Genomic DNA, 18314 nt, shown 5'->3' with positions numbered 1-18314 from the left:
ATGGTGCGTTGTTCGTTGAAGAATGTCTTGATCCATAAAAGAAAAGAGTCTCACCAAGTTTGATACCAACCATTTCAAGTTCCTGAATGTTGAAGAAGTGTTCAATATGTATTGAGGGTGTATTTTTAGTGTGGATGGTAGTTATGTCAATGGTTGGAATGATCTCAACAATGAACGAGTTTGAAGCGATCATCGGAGAAGGTTAGGGTAGGGTTTGGTCATAGAGAGGAAGATGAAGTGTTTTTTGAGGTAGAGTGAGAAAGATACTAAGAGTTTCTTCTATTTAAGGGTTTATCATGTGCTTTGAAAAGAATTGGTTAAGCTAGCCATCCAAGAGCTGACTCAGCAAAAAGAATTACAACATTCTTTTAAGGAAACACTATGTTTCACTTAATAAATGCAAATGCATAAGTGAGCGTCCTTATGTTGAACAATGTCTTGTGTCCTAGGATCCATTGGACAATATGTCCTCTGAGACAATAGTGAACGACATAGATCTAGGCAAAGTTCTTTTTGTATTTATTCAGTTCTATTACTTTGTCTTTGATACTATATTTTGTTTTTATTTGCAGGCTATAATTATGTTACTTTTTCTCTAACCATACGTTATCCTTATGCATAATTATTATTACACATACTTATTTATATAATTTGGTGGCTATGAAGGCTTGCCTTATCTTTATTTCTTTTTCGAAATATGTATGGTTAGTAGCAGTTACCTTAAGAAACTTCTCCTATTTAACCCAATTACAATTTAGTCCTTAATTATTAATTATTTATTTATTAGTCTCTACATAAGTCACATGCCTCTCACACGAGACATTAATTCTAACATTCTCCCACTTGGCTCATGTGACATTACTAAACATTATGGACCAAATAAATAAATAGATTAAACTAACATAATGCACATTAAAATGACTAAATTTCTCAATACATTGGGTATATCATAATTTTATGATTAAGAATAAGAACCAATTCGAGTCATGGTGGTTGCACATCACTTAATCGACATGGTCCCTTCCATGTCGATTAAACCTCAAATACCATTGGTGGGAAACTTGCTTTAAGATTGTATATTGATTTCTTTAATTTGCATACCATGTGTTCCTTTCGTTCAATTGAAAACCCCATTTGTTGGTCCATATAAACTTTCTCCTCTAAATCTCCATTAAGAAAGGCAGTTTTCACAATCTGATGTAGCTCCAAGTCTTAATGGGCTACTAATGCCATGATAATCCTGGAAGAATCCTTTCGTGAGACCGGTGAAAAAGTCCATTTATATTCAATGTCATCTTTCTGAGTAAATTCCTTAGCAACAAGTCTAGCCTTATAACGTTCAAGGTTGCCATGAGAGTCACGTTTAGTCTTGAAGACCCACTTACACTCAACTCTCTTACAACCCTTTGGTAATTCTACAAGGTCCCAAACACCATTATGCTCCATGGAATTTATCTCTTCTTTCATGGCATTTAACTACTTCTCAGAATTATCACAGCTTACAGCTTGTGGAAACTAAACTGAATCATTGTCATTAATGCTTAAGTTTGTTTCTATTTCTGTTTCATGTAGGTATACCACGTAGTCATTCGAAATTGTTGGTATCATTTCTCTTTGAGACCTTCTTAATGCTACTTCTTATAATTCTTCTACAATATGTTCATTATGTATCATGGACTCACTATTGTGTTGCTCCTCTTCATTATTTTGTAACAACAACTAAAGGAGCAATCACCTTACTGCTAAAGGCACAAACTAAAGAGACTTGCACTCTAACTTCTTTAATGTCAACATCTTGTGGAATTTTACTCCCACTAATTTCACCATTTTCAACGAATTTTGCATTTCCAGTTTCGACAATTCTCATACTATGATTAGCACAATAAAACATATACCCCTTTGACTTTTCTAGATAACCAATGAAATATTCACTGATTGTTCTTGCATCAAATTTTCTTTCTTGCGGATTAGGAATCCTTATTTCAGTTTGACAACCTCAAACATGCAGGTGCCTTATACTAGGTGTCCTATTCGTCCACAATTCAAAAGGTGTCTTTGGAACTATTTTACTAGGAACCCTATTCAATAAATACATGGTAGTTTTCAAGGCATACATTCACAAAGATACAAGTAAAGTTGAATTGTTTAACATACTCCTAAGCATATCCATTAAAGTTCTATTACGCCTTTCTGATATACCATTTTGTTGTGGTGTACCAGCATTGTGTATTGCACACAAATGCCACGTTTCTGAAGAAGCTTAGCAAATGGACCTGGGTGTTGCCCAGTTTCATCGTATCTTCCATAATACTCACCACCTCTATTAGATCTAATAACCTTCACCTTTATGTGTAATTGTCTTTCTACTTCATTTAAGTAAATTTCTAAGGCATCCACTACTTGAGATTTCTCATGCAGTAAGTAGACATAACCGTAATGTGAATAGTCATCAATAAAGGTAATAAAGTATCTTTCCTTTTCGAAAGAATTAACATCAAAAGGTCCACAAATATCAGTATGCATAATTTCAAGAAGCAAAGTACTTCTTGTAGCTCCTTTCTTTGTATGTTTTGTTTGTTTCCCTTAGTACAATCCACACAAATATTTAGATCCATAAAATCTAGATCAGGAAGAATTTCATTCTTTATTAATCTTTCCATCCTTTCTCTAGAAATGTGACCTAAACTTTTATGTCACAAGAAAGCAGATCATTCATTCACTAAACTATGTATAGTGCCAATATTATGATGCAAAGTTAAAATGATTTTAGAATACAAACCATCTAATTTCAATTTATATAAATCATCACAAAGAACACCAGTACCAATGAGATGATTATGCTTAAGTCATTCTCAAGGTCTTAAGTCTTGTTGCAATGTTTGTCGTCTCAATGACATGTTCATACATAGTACGTGAACCATCAAACTTCATTATGGTCAATGTACTCATTAATGTCCTAGCAAGAGACTTATCATCTATTTGAGAGTGCTCTCCCACTAACCCGATAAACTCTTTAGCACTTTCGATTTTATAGAGAGTTGTCTTAATATTGTTTGCAATAGTCATTCTCATCAATATTAGGCTGAGTCTGTTAGATCTTTTTCAAACTTTATAATGGGCTTTCTCTTCATTGTACTAGTATCAATAATAGTAACAGACTTCTCTTCCAACATAGTAAGATCAACATCCAAAGCACCGAGGTGAAATTGGACTTGCTCATTCCAGTTAGAGAAGTTAAGCCCATTAACATTGGCACAAATGATACATGAAAATTTAGTGAATTGGGAACATGTATTGCATAATAAAATTCACATAAGTGTTTTGAGACATAAAGTCATACATATGATTCATTTAGATAACGGTCAATGTATATCGATGTTCTCCTTTAGGTGATACACCAACACACAACATACAAACATGATGCTAATAAAATTCTTAACATTATTTGACAATAAAATATGCACCAATTAGTGGTACCTATTATCTTTGGGTATATAAATAAAACTAATGATACACACAAATCGCCTATATAAGAACAACTAATCAACCTTTAGGTGATCCATATATGTCTTATTACAATGAATTTCAATGTACCCACAAACCAATAATCATATAATTTAGCATCTATTATTTTATGAGTAATTGAATAAACATTAATTACAGGACATAAACTTTCAATCCTTTAATCACATTTAATAACAATATTAAAAAAAATGAGCAAGTGGGATTGAGAATAACAAAAAGTAGGTTGGAAATAGTAATTCCAAAGAATTCACCCCTTTTCATCCCCAGGGTTTGCTTTTCGTTCCAATGAAAAGAAACAACATGCATAGCTGCCCACTTTTTTTTTCTCTAATAGTATACTTTTTCTGGAAAAAAAATAACAATCTCTCTTTTTTATTTATTTACAAAATATCATATTTGCAGCGGGAAAAATAAAATTCCTAAATTCATAATTATGATTCATCATAATTGGAAGAAAATAAATTATTATTCGAAAATCATAAATTTCATACCTCATAACTCTTATATCACATGTAAAAATTTCAAGGATTTTCTAGATTAGGAAACCAACATGATCTTTGAACCTATAATTTTCACAAATAATAAATAAACCAATAATATGTATCTTTCTCTATAGTGATATTTTCTAATGAGTCTAAACCCACTGCTAGTCGTCTGTCCTCATCAACAAGAATCACACATTGATTGGTTTTATTTTGGACTCATACATTTCCATTTTCTCACTCCTTCATCAAAGATTCCTTCCTAACTATTTGTGTAATTCCCTTTTTTCCTCCTAAACGTGCATTGTGAAATCATCCACTGCCCATAGTAATTATTCTCCTCTTTTGTTATCAAAACTGATTCCCTAAAATCTCTTTTGTCCCATCAATGATATTAATGTAACATCCCATTTTTCGTAAACTTATTTAAAAGGATTATTATTTATAAATAAATAGAGTTTTAGATTATTTATAATTAAATAAATAAGAAGAAATAACTTTATTAATTAAAATAATGGTTTGAGAGAAAATAAAAAGGGTATTCAATTGATAGGGAATAAAATAGAGTTTGTTTTTGTAAAATAATAAAAATAAATAAATAGAGTAAATAATAGGTTGTGAGTACCCTAGCTAAATGTTATGTCAGTTTTCAGATTGACGATAGCTTCTCAGTCTCATTTTTCTCTCAATTTTGTTTTCCCCTCTTCTCCTCCCAAAACTCTCTCTTTTCCTGCTTACCACCAGACTTGTCTCAGAAAAATGATGATCTTGGACTCGTTCACCGTTGGATTGTTGTGCTATTTAAGCACATAGTTTGCAACTCAATTCCGAAAAATCTCACCGTTGGGAATTACAAAAAGATGTCAAAGCTGAGAGAAATACCCTTCGCATTGTAACTTTTCCTTTCCCATAGAAACCCAAAGCTGTCTCGGTAAAACTATGATCCCAAACTTTTTAACCGTTGGATTGTCATGAAAGTTTGATATGTGGTTCATGATTCATTTCTTCACGTCTTCACCATATGGATTTACAAAATAATGTTTGTGGAGGGAGAAAGATGCATCACACGTAGGACCATGGAATGGAGGCTTCAATCCCTTCTCCCTAACGTTTGGGAATCCTAACAGAGCAACCGGATGATAAGCTCTAGAGAGCACCAGAAATGCCACAATTGATAACAGAGAACACTTGAGCGACTACGTCGAGGTAATGGATGAGTTATTCACAATTGGGGATTAGTGAGAACATGTATAGGGATCCTTAGAGTATCAATTGGAATGAGTTTTGGGGTGTTTCCGCAATTTTTTATTTTATCCTTATAATTATAAGTGTGAATTATATACTTTTGATGAACCAGTTGATGTCCAAATGAGAAATTACTATGAAATTGATGTGTTCTTGTGTTGAGTGTGAATCCTATAAATTGAACCTTTGTCTAATTAGCGTGAATTGATGAAATTAAGTAAGTAGAGATTTAGCGTAAGAGGGAGTGAGATATTGATTTTGTATTTTCTCCTTTTCATGCTTTTTAGGTTTTTTTTATAGTTTAAAATTAATATTATATTTGAAATTGACCAAAGATTTCTAATAGATTGTGTGTTGTATCCGTAGATAATATATATGAATTCATGTATACTTATATATATGGGAAAGTGTTCATATAATTATTTAGAATTGGTACATTGAAAGCTTACTTTGAAATTCATGATCCAATATGATGTATGCTGCTGGTTTTATATATATAGATTTAGCTACATATTTATTTATATTAATATTTTATGTAAATAATATTTATAGTGTTCTTATAGTGTGATTCCAAAAATTATTCAAGTGTTGGAGTTTGAGAATATTATGGTTAGATTTGAGATACATGTGTATTGAGATGTGTGTATTGAGTTTTGAGCTGTGAATTATACAATAACCCGACCAGTGTTGATATTGAGAAAAGTGTTGATGCGCAGTGTCAAAGAGAAAGTGTAGGTTTCCTATTTGGGAATCAGTGTTAAATTGTAGCGCAATTGTGTTAAACGTGTTTAAAACACGAGTGTGAGGTTGTGAGTATTGTATAATTCATGAGCAGTGTCTGCATGCAAAAAATTATTTTAGGGTTTGGACTTGAATCAGGAGGGAGAGGCCCTGACGAACTCTTCGGAGTGTAGGCCTTATGGGTCACCCGATTTGAGTGCTCCTTTAAGCCTGTGTCGATCCCACATGGTTGAAATATTCTCGCAAAACAGCGTGATCCTAACTGGTCTCCCTATGATTTTACTTAGTGAGAGTGACCTGACATACCCATTGTGTGGTGTGTCTTGTTATGTACTCCTAAGCGCCCCAGGGTGGTTTTTCACTGACATGGTACCACATTGCATATAGGCTTGAATCTTAGCATAACTGTTGCACATGCTTGCTAATTATTTATTATGAATTTGATGTGTTGTTATATCTTGATCGGAGTGTGTAATTCTTGTGTAATGTGATTGATGATTGAAAAGTGAATTTTGAATGACAAAGTGATGGAATTACGTGAGTTATGTTTAAGTAAGTTTTATTTTGTTTATATGGTATGTATATCTAGTTGTCTTGCTTCTCTATTAGTTAGGAATGTGATAACTCATTCCTCGTGTGGTGTTTGTGTTTGGATCCTGTGATGATCTTGAACTTTGTGTTCGGGGGAACAGATGACTAGGTGAATTTTTTTACGGAACCTTGTGCTAAAGAACGTCGGGACACAGTGCTCTGATAGGATGTGACATTGGGACATAAGTTTTTATATTAATTGCATGATGTTAGTCTATTTTATTTTACCTCACTGATTTAACAAAATATTTTTATAAATTTTTACGACTTTATTTTGAGCCGAATATATTTTTAATAAGTTTTAATTGATAATAGTGAAGTGAATGCGAACCTTTTACCCACATGAATTTATTTACCGATATTTTTATATATTTTTTTATTTATTTATATATATATATATATATATATATATATATATATATATATATATATATATATATGTCGAGGTAGAGGGTGTCACAACTAACATCAGCCCTACTCCCATCATGCACCACTTCCGGCGGCGTTGTTATCGTTGTGTCGCCTTCCTGATTGTCGTTAACCTCCATCTAAGGCTCCACGACATGCTCCAATACCTCCCTACGCTGATCCTTGTAGCCAAAGCTTCTTCAACGAAAACATAGAGTGTAGAACTTCATATTTCAGATTCAACTTATAACCCCTCACGTAAATATAAGGCACAAGTGGTTTATCCAAGTCCAATTCCACACAAATTCTTGCGAATTTTCTATGGAAGTGTATGGATGTTAGATGACCACTTTCAAAAACTTCCCTAAGATCAATTCAATCTTTTGTAGAAAAATATCATTGTAAAGCTCAATAAGCAGCCTCTAAACCCTATCCAAAACAACAACATTTTTTGCTTTCTCCGCGTTCATAAGAAAAAATGGTCTTCATTGTTGAACAATAAGATAATGATCTGTAACTCTCCATGGATCTTCGTGTAAAGAAAAATTATAATCTTCTTTGGCTACTAAAAACCACTTGATAAAATCCATCATCATATCAATAACCTGGATCTTCCCATTCTTTGTCCATGTTTTATGAATCTTTGTTGCAATAGCACAAAAATTTACACGTCTTCCCAATATGTTAACCACCAAAGTATTCAATCATAGAGATGCTCATCGCAACAATTTATCTCTACACCCCTCGTAGCCTCCTTTGACATTTCATCTAAAACTACCTTTTGCACATTTGATTCTGTTTCCATCAGAGCATTGTTGTTCACCCCGATCGGCTTTAATAATTGATCAGTGTACGAGGGAGCACCACTCTCTCGAAAAACCACAACATCTTCTTTGATCTTCTTGGTACTCCTTTGGAGAAGATATTCTTCTTGGAGCAAAGTACTCGATTCACCATCATTGGAAGCCTAGGAAAACTCACCATATTGAAGATTTTCTATTTTTCAATATATGAGGTCCTACAATTGATTCTCGATGGTAACAACAAAGTTAACCACATATCATTATATCTACACAACTTATAATACTTTTTATTTAGCCCAAGGAAAAATCACAATAGTTTTTTGTTAGTAAATATTTGTTTTATAATTTAAAATTTATAAATATATATTACTTATATTAATTATATTTTATAAAATAAAATATTTATTTTAGAATTTGTTACATAAAATTAGATTTTCTATCTTTCTAAGATTTTGTTTTAATGGGTCAATATGATTTGTTACAGTTATTTTGTAAGTTATTTCCCAACGGTCATGGTTTCCAACTGTCATATTTTGTTGTTGTATAAGGGGATATATATATATATATATATATATATATATATATATATATATCTTTCCTCCTCTCTAGAAAACACACAAGCAAGGCAACCGTCTAATTTCTTTCTCCCTAAAATTTTATCTTCTTTCTCTTATAAAAAACTTTTTTTTGAGAGCAAGAGCGCAATCAGATTTTCCTACCAATGCAGTGGGGGTGTTTTCTCTCTAATGATAACGTTTGTGCGCTTCAACCCAGGCTAATTATTTCTTTTCCTAATTCATTTTTCTTTGTGTTTATTGTATGAAATAATGCGTTGTTGATTCATGTTCTGCCAATTAAAGTTATTTTGCTATTGTTATTTTGTTATTTAATTCAAGGCTTTGCATTTTCTTCTTATTTATTTCTTTCATTTTATTTTAATTTTCTAACAGTGTTAGAGAAAAAAAATTTATACTTTCTTCTTGCATAATCTTTTTTGCAGTAGCATCATGTTTTATCAAAATATATATAATGGATATGATTAAGTCCCTTTCTAGTAAACCTAGAAAATTAATGGATGAAAACACAATATATTATGCACCATTAAAAATGTTTTTATTATATTATTTCATTTCCTTAAATTTTAAATTAGTGGGAGATTGGTGGAAAATATTTTCTTATAATTTAAAATTAAAATATATTTTATTTATCAATTATGTTTTGTAAAGATAAAATGCTTTTAGAATTAGTATATGTGAAAAACAAAAAGCATGTCACTAACTTCATTCCTATATGTTAGGAAGCTATGTTTTATTTGGTCAATTTCCTTTGTGAATGTTACAAGTATTTAATGTTAGTAAGATTGTTTGATTTTTATTTTGTTTCTTAGTGTTATTGTTGCAAATATTTTGTTGTTAGAAGTTAGTGACTGATTGCCTCTATATATGTAGCTTCTTGCTAAAATAATAATAATAATAATAATAATAAACATGTGAAAATACAATACACAAAATGAACACTTGGGTGAAGTTTTATATTTTGTATGTCATTTTCTTGATATGGTATCTTATAAATTTTTTTAAAAAAAATATTTATGAGCTATGGAGAAAAAGAGAACCAAATCTGAAATATCTTAAAGTGTAGGGGTGTCTAGTAAAGGTTAACATCCCTCTTAATAAGAAAAGGAAAATTGACATAAAAAAAATGTTAATTGTATTTTTGTTGGATATTCTTTACATAATACTACTTATAGATTCTTAGTTGTTAATTCATAAGTATCTGAAATTTCTAATGGTATTATTATGGAATCTAGAGATATCACTTTCTTTGAAAATGTTTTTCCTTGAAAAATAAATTTTTAAATCTTTATATGGTTTGAAACAAGCTCCAAAGCAATGACACAAAAGTTTGCTCAAGTTATTCTTTCGTATGGTTTTCAAATTAATGATAGTGATAAATGTGTGTATGTGAAACAATTTGATGATAATGGATGTGTCATTTTATGTTTGTATCTGAATAACATATTGATATTTGGTAGTAATATGTATTTCATAAATGATGTGAAGTCTTTCTTGTCTAGAAATTTTGATATGAAAGACCTTGGGCATATAGATGTGATTTTGGGTATTAAGCTTACAAAGAAAAATGATGGCATAGTTTTTACACAATCTTATTATGTTGAAAAGCTATTGAAGAAGTTTAATTATTTTGATGTAAAACATGTTTCTACGCCTTATGACTCATCCATCAAGTTAAAGAAAAAATTGAGTAAACAAATTTCTTCACATAAATATTCTCAAATTATTGGTTTTTGAAGCATTTGACAAACTTCTCTAGGTCTGCCTGACATTGCATATGCAGTTGGTAGATTGGGAAGTAATTAAGGAGATTTAGTGATGCAAATTGAATTTTTTATTTTTGATGAAACAAAATTGACAAGTGGTTATATCTTTACTTTAGTAGCTGGTTATGTAGTATCATGAAAATCTACTAGACAAACTATTATTTCACATGAAAGCAAAAATTATTGCTTTAGATAATGCTATTAGTAAGGTTGAGTTTCTTAAAAATTTGTTATGTGATTTGTCATTGTTGAATGAGCCCATACCTCCAATTCCAATGCATTGTGATAGTCAAGTTGTTATATCTAAAGTTACTAGCAAAAATTTTAATGAAAAAAAAGAAGACATTTAAGAGTGAGATTTAAGTCTATCAGAAATTTGATTTCTCATGATGTCATATCTCTTAACTTTGTCAGGTCAAAAAACAATATTGTAGATCCGCATACAAAATGGTTGACGCATCAACAAGTACTTGAGTCGTCAAAGGGAATGGGACTAGAGCCCATTATTTAGTTACAACAATGGACACCCGTCTCCGTGTGATTGATAATCCCATGAATGGATTCAACGGGTAACAACAAAATTATTTGTTGACTAAAGTACACCAAAATAAAATTTGGCTGAGTTGTTCCGTTTCTCATTCCTATGACAAAGTGTATTATAAATTGTGGCAATATTAAGGTTGAGGTATTTATATATGTGTATTTTTGGTATAAAAAAATACCTCTTAATGAATTCGATGACAATTATTGTAAGGGTGGGGTCACAAACCACTCTTTGAGGATTCACCTAGTGAGTGTGGTGGTGGGGCCGCCACTATGAGATATGGGCTAATCTCTAAGTGAAACTGACGAAATAAGATACATGCGCAAGGTCGTGTAGCGCACTACCACTAATTAGAACCTACTTGAACGTCAATATTGAAGGGGTTGTGTACTAAAGTCTGGTTAAAGAATGTGTAGTTCAAGACAATTAAGTCACTACATTTTTCTCGTATGGAAGTTCATAAACACTAGGTATAAGGCTCAAACCCGGAAGGTTCCTTATACCGAAATACAATATCACATGTTCTTTCTCTTACGTTCCTATACAGATCATTTTTAATATATATATATATATATATATATATATATATATATATATATATATATATATATATATATATATATATATATATATATATTAAAATTTTAAATTATGTGGGAGAATGTTAGTAAATATTTGTTTTATAATTTAAAATTTATAAATATATATTACTTATATTAATTCTATTTTATAAAATAAAATATTTATTTTAGAATCTGTTACGTAAAATTAGATTTTCTGTCTTTCTAAGATTTTGTTTTAATGGGTCAATGCAATTTGTTAAGTTTATTTTGATACCTGTAAGTTGGTTCACAACGGTCATATTTGGTTTCCATCAATCATATATTGTTGTTGCATAAAGGGATCTATGCCTATATATATATATATATATATATATATATATATATATATATATATCTTTCCTCCTCTCTAGAAAACACAAGCAAAGCAACAGTTTGATCTTTTTCTCCCTAAAATTTTCTCTTCCTTCTCTCATAAAAAAACTTATTTTTGAGAGCAAGAGAATTGGTGTTCTGCAGGTTCGAGGATCCTTTCGCCACACACGATCGGAACCAACGGGTTGTCGTATCTTGGGAGAGGAGTGCAATCAGATTTTCCTACCAGTGCAGTGAGAGCATTTTCTCTCTAAGGATAACGTTTGCGCACTTCAACACAGGCTAATTATTTTTTCCCCTAATTTATTTTTTCTTGGTGCTTATTGTATGATATAGTGTGTTGTTGATTCATATTCTGCCAATTAAAGTTATTTTGCTATTGTTATCTTGTTATTTAATCTAAGGCTTTTCATTTTCATCTTATTAATTTCTTTCATTTTATTTTAATTTTCTAACATTTTGTACAAAAATAATTATATTAAAAAGCAGAAAGCAGAATTATAACCACAAGGGATGTCATGATTCAATATGGATATAGTCTTTTACAAAAGCTCCCATATGGAGACAAAAAAATGTGATGCCACCAAACAAAAAAACACCAATATACAAAATGAACAGCATACATGAAAAACCCCTACTACAGACCATCAAACAGCAGAATCCCTGCATCTAAAATAAAAGTGGCAGAAATAAGGAAGCCACAAAAGAATCATGCCCCATTAAATCAAAGTGCAGCAAGTGTACTTCCTTCCCAAACAGAAGAAACATTCCACCATACTCACGCCTTAGTCAGAATAAAAGTGCAGAAAAGTCACAATATTGTTTGTCACATAATACAGATAGATGCATGGTAAGTAGCCACATACTATGAAGCCTAGATACGAGATACGATATGGATACGATACGACACAGATATGGAGATACGACAAATTTTTAAAATTAAAGATACGATGCGTCTTGGATACGTTAATAAAATATATAAAAAGTTATATATAGTTTCAAATTTTTTTTCTAGAACAGTTAGATTTTTCATTGGAATAGCTTCAAATTAATATTAAAAAATAAAACATGAAAAATCAGGACATAATATCAATGTTGCCTAGACTAGAAAATGCCAGCTGGAATCTTCACATGAACTAATTCACCATACTGGCTGAAAACTTGCCTCAGATGATCATCAGTGACATTAGGGTCCAAATTGCCAACAAAAATCTGCAATTAAGATTCATGTCACAAACAAGTTGGAAAGAAAGCATTTCTATATTGCAAAGAAATACGCACAGTTGTATTATTTGGATCGTTCTCGTTCTGTGAGCCTTGAGATTTAGAATTCTGATATGAAGCTGCATGTTCAAAACAGAAGTAAAAATATGAAAAATGTGAACACAAAAGGAAGCAATTCATGGAAAAAAAAAAAGCAAGAACAAAGTAAAACAAAACAGAGGATACACAACAGAAAAACTTATTTCAGAGATTGAATTTAGAAACCAAATCATTATCATGTCATGATTTTGAATTGCATTTCATAACACTGATAACATCAATTGTGCCTCCATTCCATTACAGCATAGTAGTATACATAATATGTAGTTAATCAAGTAATCTAATATAAATTTTCCAAATTCATGGCAGGATAGCCAATTTACCCACTTGATTCATTCCATGTTGTAGCTCAATTCAGCAGCATGTCATTACTTGGTACATATTCAATTCACAATTAATTCAGCCCCATATGATAGCAATGAAATTTCCACTGCGACCCAAATTTAAAACTCTGGTGTTAATTTAGTTACATCTATAAGAACTGTAACATAGACACCCTCTAACCATCTATCATAAACCAATTGAAGATAAAGAAAAACAAGACAAAACTAGGTTCTTTGATTCATACCATATGCGAGCCGGTTTCATTGCGTATTCCAACTTCACTTGAATCAGGAAGCCTAGATACGAGTTTATCTGTCCATTAAATGAAATCAGAACAAGTTTATCTGTCCATTAAGATAAATTAGTGTAAATTCAAAAAAGTTAGTTGTCATAGAGTGACAATGGCAGGCACAGATTATCCATTTAGATAAATCCAAAATAACAAAAATCCCTATTCAGCTTCGTAAAACAACAAATAACATAAATCATCATCAAATCAAGAAAACCTAAGGTTTATAACATGAGCAATAGCTGCACCATTAACACCCAAATGGAAAACAAACATGAATAAAGGATCCAATGCTATGTTGGTTACATCTCCTGTCACTAGACAAAACCAGAGAAAAAATCATTAGAATCAGAAAATGACAGGATATTGCAGACTTAATGAGTACCAACTAAATCTGATTTTTGACAGGACATTTTCACCTATGTCTGACCAGAAAATGATACCTTCATGTGGTATTAATTCTTTTAATTTAGAATTCATAGTTGGACCTGCTTCCAAGCAATCACTCTTCTCTTCTGTAGGACAGGCTCCATTAAGGGAGTCTTCCTCAGCCACAAAAGAGATAGTGACACTGACAAATTATGAGACTATAATACCATATCAATTAGTCAACAAAAACAAACAAATTGTGAGACTGAATCACATCAAACGCATGTAATACTTTGATCATTCATTCATTTGTCATTAATTTATAGCTTTCATATAATGATCACAATTTACAAAAAGACATACTTGTGATCATAAGCAAAAAATACAGTTTCTACATCAAAAAAATACAACTTTCATATAAGTATTGGCTTTATACAATAGCCTATATCAAAGTATCATTACTAGTTAGAAATTACTAAATTATTGTCAAACTCTAATTGTTTCATTTTCTTCTCCTCCATTGCCATCATCTAAGAAAAGCATAGCTTCTAAATCTGGCTCATCAAGAGATAAATCTGCCATTTCAAGAACTCCAGCACTATCATCAAGTGGATCATGTACATCTCCATTAATGTCCCACAATCTTGTCTCTCATTTTTTATACCCTTCCTATTTTCTAGACAAAAGCCTAAGATTAGAGTGCACAAAAACCAAATCTTCAGCCCTCTTTGGATCCATTTTGTTTCTCTTCAAAGAATGAATAAAGGAGTATGTACTCCAATTCCTCTCACAGCATGAGGAAGAACATGGCTGCACTATAAGCTTTAAAGCAAGCTTTTGGAGTATAGGTGTAGAGGATTCATGCATCACCCACCAAGTTTTTGGATCTAATGCCCATCTATCCTCAATTGAATCAAATGAACCAAAGTCACCCGCACAAGATGAGAATTTAGAGAATTCTTCATAAACTTTTGTCCTAACATTAACATGTGGAAAATATCTCTTAAGACATTTATTCCTTTGGCTAGAAAGTTCATCATCTCTATGAGGAGGAACCCTATTTGGAACCTCATTAAGCCAATTATCACTATAGTACCTATAAAAAAATATATGTATACATTTTAGTCATACTATGGTTGAGAAAGAGCTAAGTTAAGCCATACACATTATTGAAAAATTGATATAAAAATATTACCTTGGATTTAGAGAATGAGCTAAGCAATGAAGTGGATTACAACTCTTACTCCACCTAGAATTAAGTATTTCATGAATAACTTCAAAGAAACTAGAAACTTCATTTTCTAGCACTTCATCATGTCTATAGATGGTTGTCTTCACCTTTTCTAACATAGAATCCCACATTTCATACACTAAGTGAAGATTAGAAGCATCGGTGTCACATATTCTAATCATGCTATATATAGGATCCATGAAAGAAAGGATGTAATCAACTTTATCCCACCATATATCATTAAAAATCAACTCTTTTACATGTGCAGCTTTTCTGACATCATCTTCTCTTTAACTATTCCATTGATCGCTAATGACCATATTTTGCAAACAATGTTTCAACAATTTTAGTCTTTTTAACATGACTATCATAGAGGCAAAACGAGTTTTAGCAATTGAAAGCAATTTAAGAGAAGAAAACTAATTAAAAATTGCTAATCTCATTGAATGAGTCATGATGAAAACCTTGATAAAAGAAGCATCACCAATTACTTCAGCAATCCACCCACATTCATTGAAGACATTCTCATTACCATTAACATTCTTTGCAGCACAAATGTTTTTCACTCCAAGATTCAAAGTATGAACCACACAAGGGGTCCAAAAAATATGAGGAAATTCAACTTCTATCAATAACCCAACTGCCTTAAAAATAGGAGCATTATCAGTTATGACTTGGACTACATTTTGTGGCCCTACCTCCTTGATTACATCCTTTAATAAGTCAAACATGTAATGTTTGTCCTTATACTCCTTGGACCCATCAATGGCCTTTAAAAACATAGGTCCTTCTTCAGATATAGCCATGAAGTTTAATAAAGGTCTTCTTTGAGCATCTGTCCAACCATCTGCAACCAATGTAACTCCTTTTAAACTCCACAAAGATTTGATAGGTTGAAGCAACCTTTCAATATGAGACCTCTCTTGCTGTAAAAGACTAGTTCTCAATGCGTTATAACTAGGAGGAAGAAACCCACTTAGATTACAGTTAGCAGCAAATGAATAAGAACTAACAAAATGTGGATTTCTAGCAAGATGGAATGACAAGCCGGCAGAATAAAACATCCTTGCTATCTCTGCTCTAAGATGATTCCTATCCTCAATATTAAATGCACTCTCTATATTGCTTGATTTTCTTCTTATTGGTGGTAATGTTGGTGGTGTTGGAGTCCTTTTGTCAGTAGGTAAAGGAACATTCTTAGACTTTAATCTATTTTCAGCCTCTTCAAAAACCCTCCTCAAATCAACCAAATATGCATCAGTAACTTTCGGACAAGTAGCAATTCCACTACCACAAATTCTAAGCAAATGTGCTTTAACCCTAAAGTATGAACTTTTGACAACTTTTTCACAAAAATTACAACTCCACATCCTACTACCACCCCCATCTCCTATCTTTTCCTTTATTGTAACAAATGACCACAGTGTAGCATGGTCATCTTGATATTCCAAAGATGCAAACATTTCTGTTATACAAGACATCTTTCATAGCACAGCAAACACACCCACAAACAAGAAACAACAATGATGGGAACCGATGATGACGAGAATCGGCGGCAACTAGAGTGCTTGCAGAACTGCCAGTGAAGAGAGCTGTTGAAGAAGAATCCGTCGTCGAGAAGAAAGCGTCGTTGAAGATGGCTTGCAAAACCATCAACGAGGAAGAAGAACCACGTCGACGCGGAAGAGAATCACTTTGCAGCTTTGTTTTTAGTTGTCACGTAGTGTGGAGAAGAAAAGAAAATGGGTTTGAGCTTCATAAGCGTGGAAAAGAAGAGAAGCAAATGGGTTTTGTGAAATAATAAAGCTTCTGCGTTTAAAAAATCATAAAAAAGGGGGTTAAACGTTGTAGCCGTATCTGCGTCGTATTGGAGTCGTATTGAAGCCGTGTCTAGCCTTAGGAATTCGTATCTAAGTCGTATCCCAGCCGTATCTTGTATTTTAAAAAAAAATTGGATACTCCTAGGATACGTATCCGGCCGTATCCGTGGAGTATCGATGTCGGATACGGCTTTTCCTCTTTTCACATATCCGGGCTTCACAGGCCACATATCACTTTGTAGTTCTATGAATACATTTTAAATGATAGACCTGATCCACTTAATTTTTCTTCAACAATTTTGGATAATTTTTCTATCATAGAAGGGGAAAAGTAATTCATCCAATTCCCTATTACAGCCTTCCTAAAAAAGCTCTTATTCTCAATGATGTTGCCTAGTTTTCCAGATTTATTCACTTCCAAATCCTTCGTATTCTCAAAGCTACATAACTTGATTATGCTCTCAATAACTCCATTATTTTCTTCCTCGTGAGTGAAAGGACAACCCAAAAACTCTATAATTCTCTTCACTTGAAGATTGACATCCTCTTTATGATCCTCGTACTCTAAGAAAAGAACTTTGTTTGGTCTAACGTAATTATGCTATCCTTCTAGTAACCTAACATATGACTCCACCGTGAACCAAACCCAATTATCCCATTGCAATACATTTCGAATGCTTCCTCTAGTGTTAATGCAGGTAAAGATGATTGCTTAATACTACTAAAGAAAGTCCATGATGAAACAAAAGTGTCAAATGGATTTCTACAAATAGACTCAATGATTGAGTCAGGTAACGAAGTGAATGGAAGGTGAGTACTATAAAGTCATGGCTCAGTGATGTTGAAATGTTGTAGATTTGGGTACACTTGCATATCATCATTAAACAATGTATATTCAAGGGAAGTCACTAGGTCATGGGGATTGGAAGTAAGTAATGGGTGGGGGAGAAGTATTGTTGATTGACAATTGTGAAAATAAGGGATTTCAACCAGGTAGTACCTGACTTTGGAAGGCTGGTAACAAGAATAACAGTTGATAGGCACCAGAATTCTTGAAATAGATAAACATAAGGTGATGACCAACTCCTCTCTTTATGAAGGGATAGAAGTAGCTTCTCTTCTTTATTTGGTTGTTGGCCACCACCAATTGAAGCCATAGGAGTAGCTAGAATATGAATGATAATTTCCCAGATGTAATCGGATGAGAATTTAACTGACCACGAGATAGGCTTTATAGGCATCAACCATTAGTCTGAGTTAATTAAAGGAAATAATTGAACATTTGGACATGTAGTGGGTGCAAATTAAGCTTTAATCTTTTGAAAAGTTTTATGTTCTAATTA

At 32.3% G+C, this 18314-nt stretch overlaps 1 pseudogene; it reads right to left on the bottom strand.

Annotated features, from left to right (window-relative positions):
- Positions 1–17105: 17105 nt before the first annotated feature.
- On the bottom strand, positions 17106–18252 carry LOC114386819 (annotated as a pseudogene).
- Between the last annotated feature and the right edge of the window lie 62 nt (positions 18253–18314).

Source organism: Glycine soja, chromosome 15 (genome assembly GCF_004193775.1).
Source record: "Glycine soja cultivar W05 chromosome 15, ASM419377v2, whole genome shotgun sequence".
Lineage (NCBI taxonomy): Eukaryota > Viridiplantae > Streptophyta > Magnoliopsida > Fabales > Fabaceae > Glycine > Glycine soja.
The sequence above is the reverse complement of the archived record's forward strand: the minus strand, read 5'-3'. Positions and strand labels throughout refer to the sequence as shown.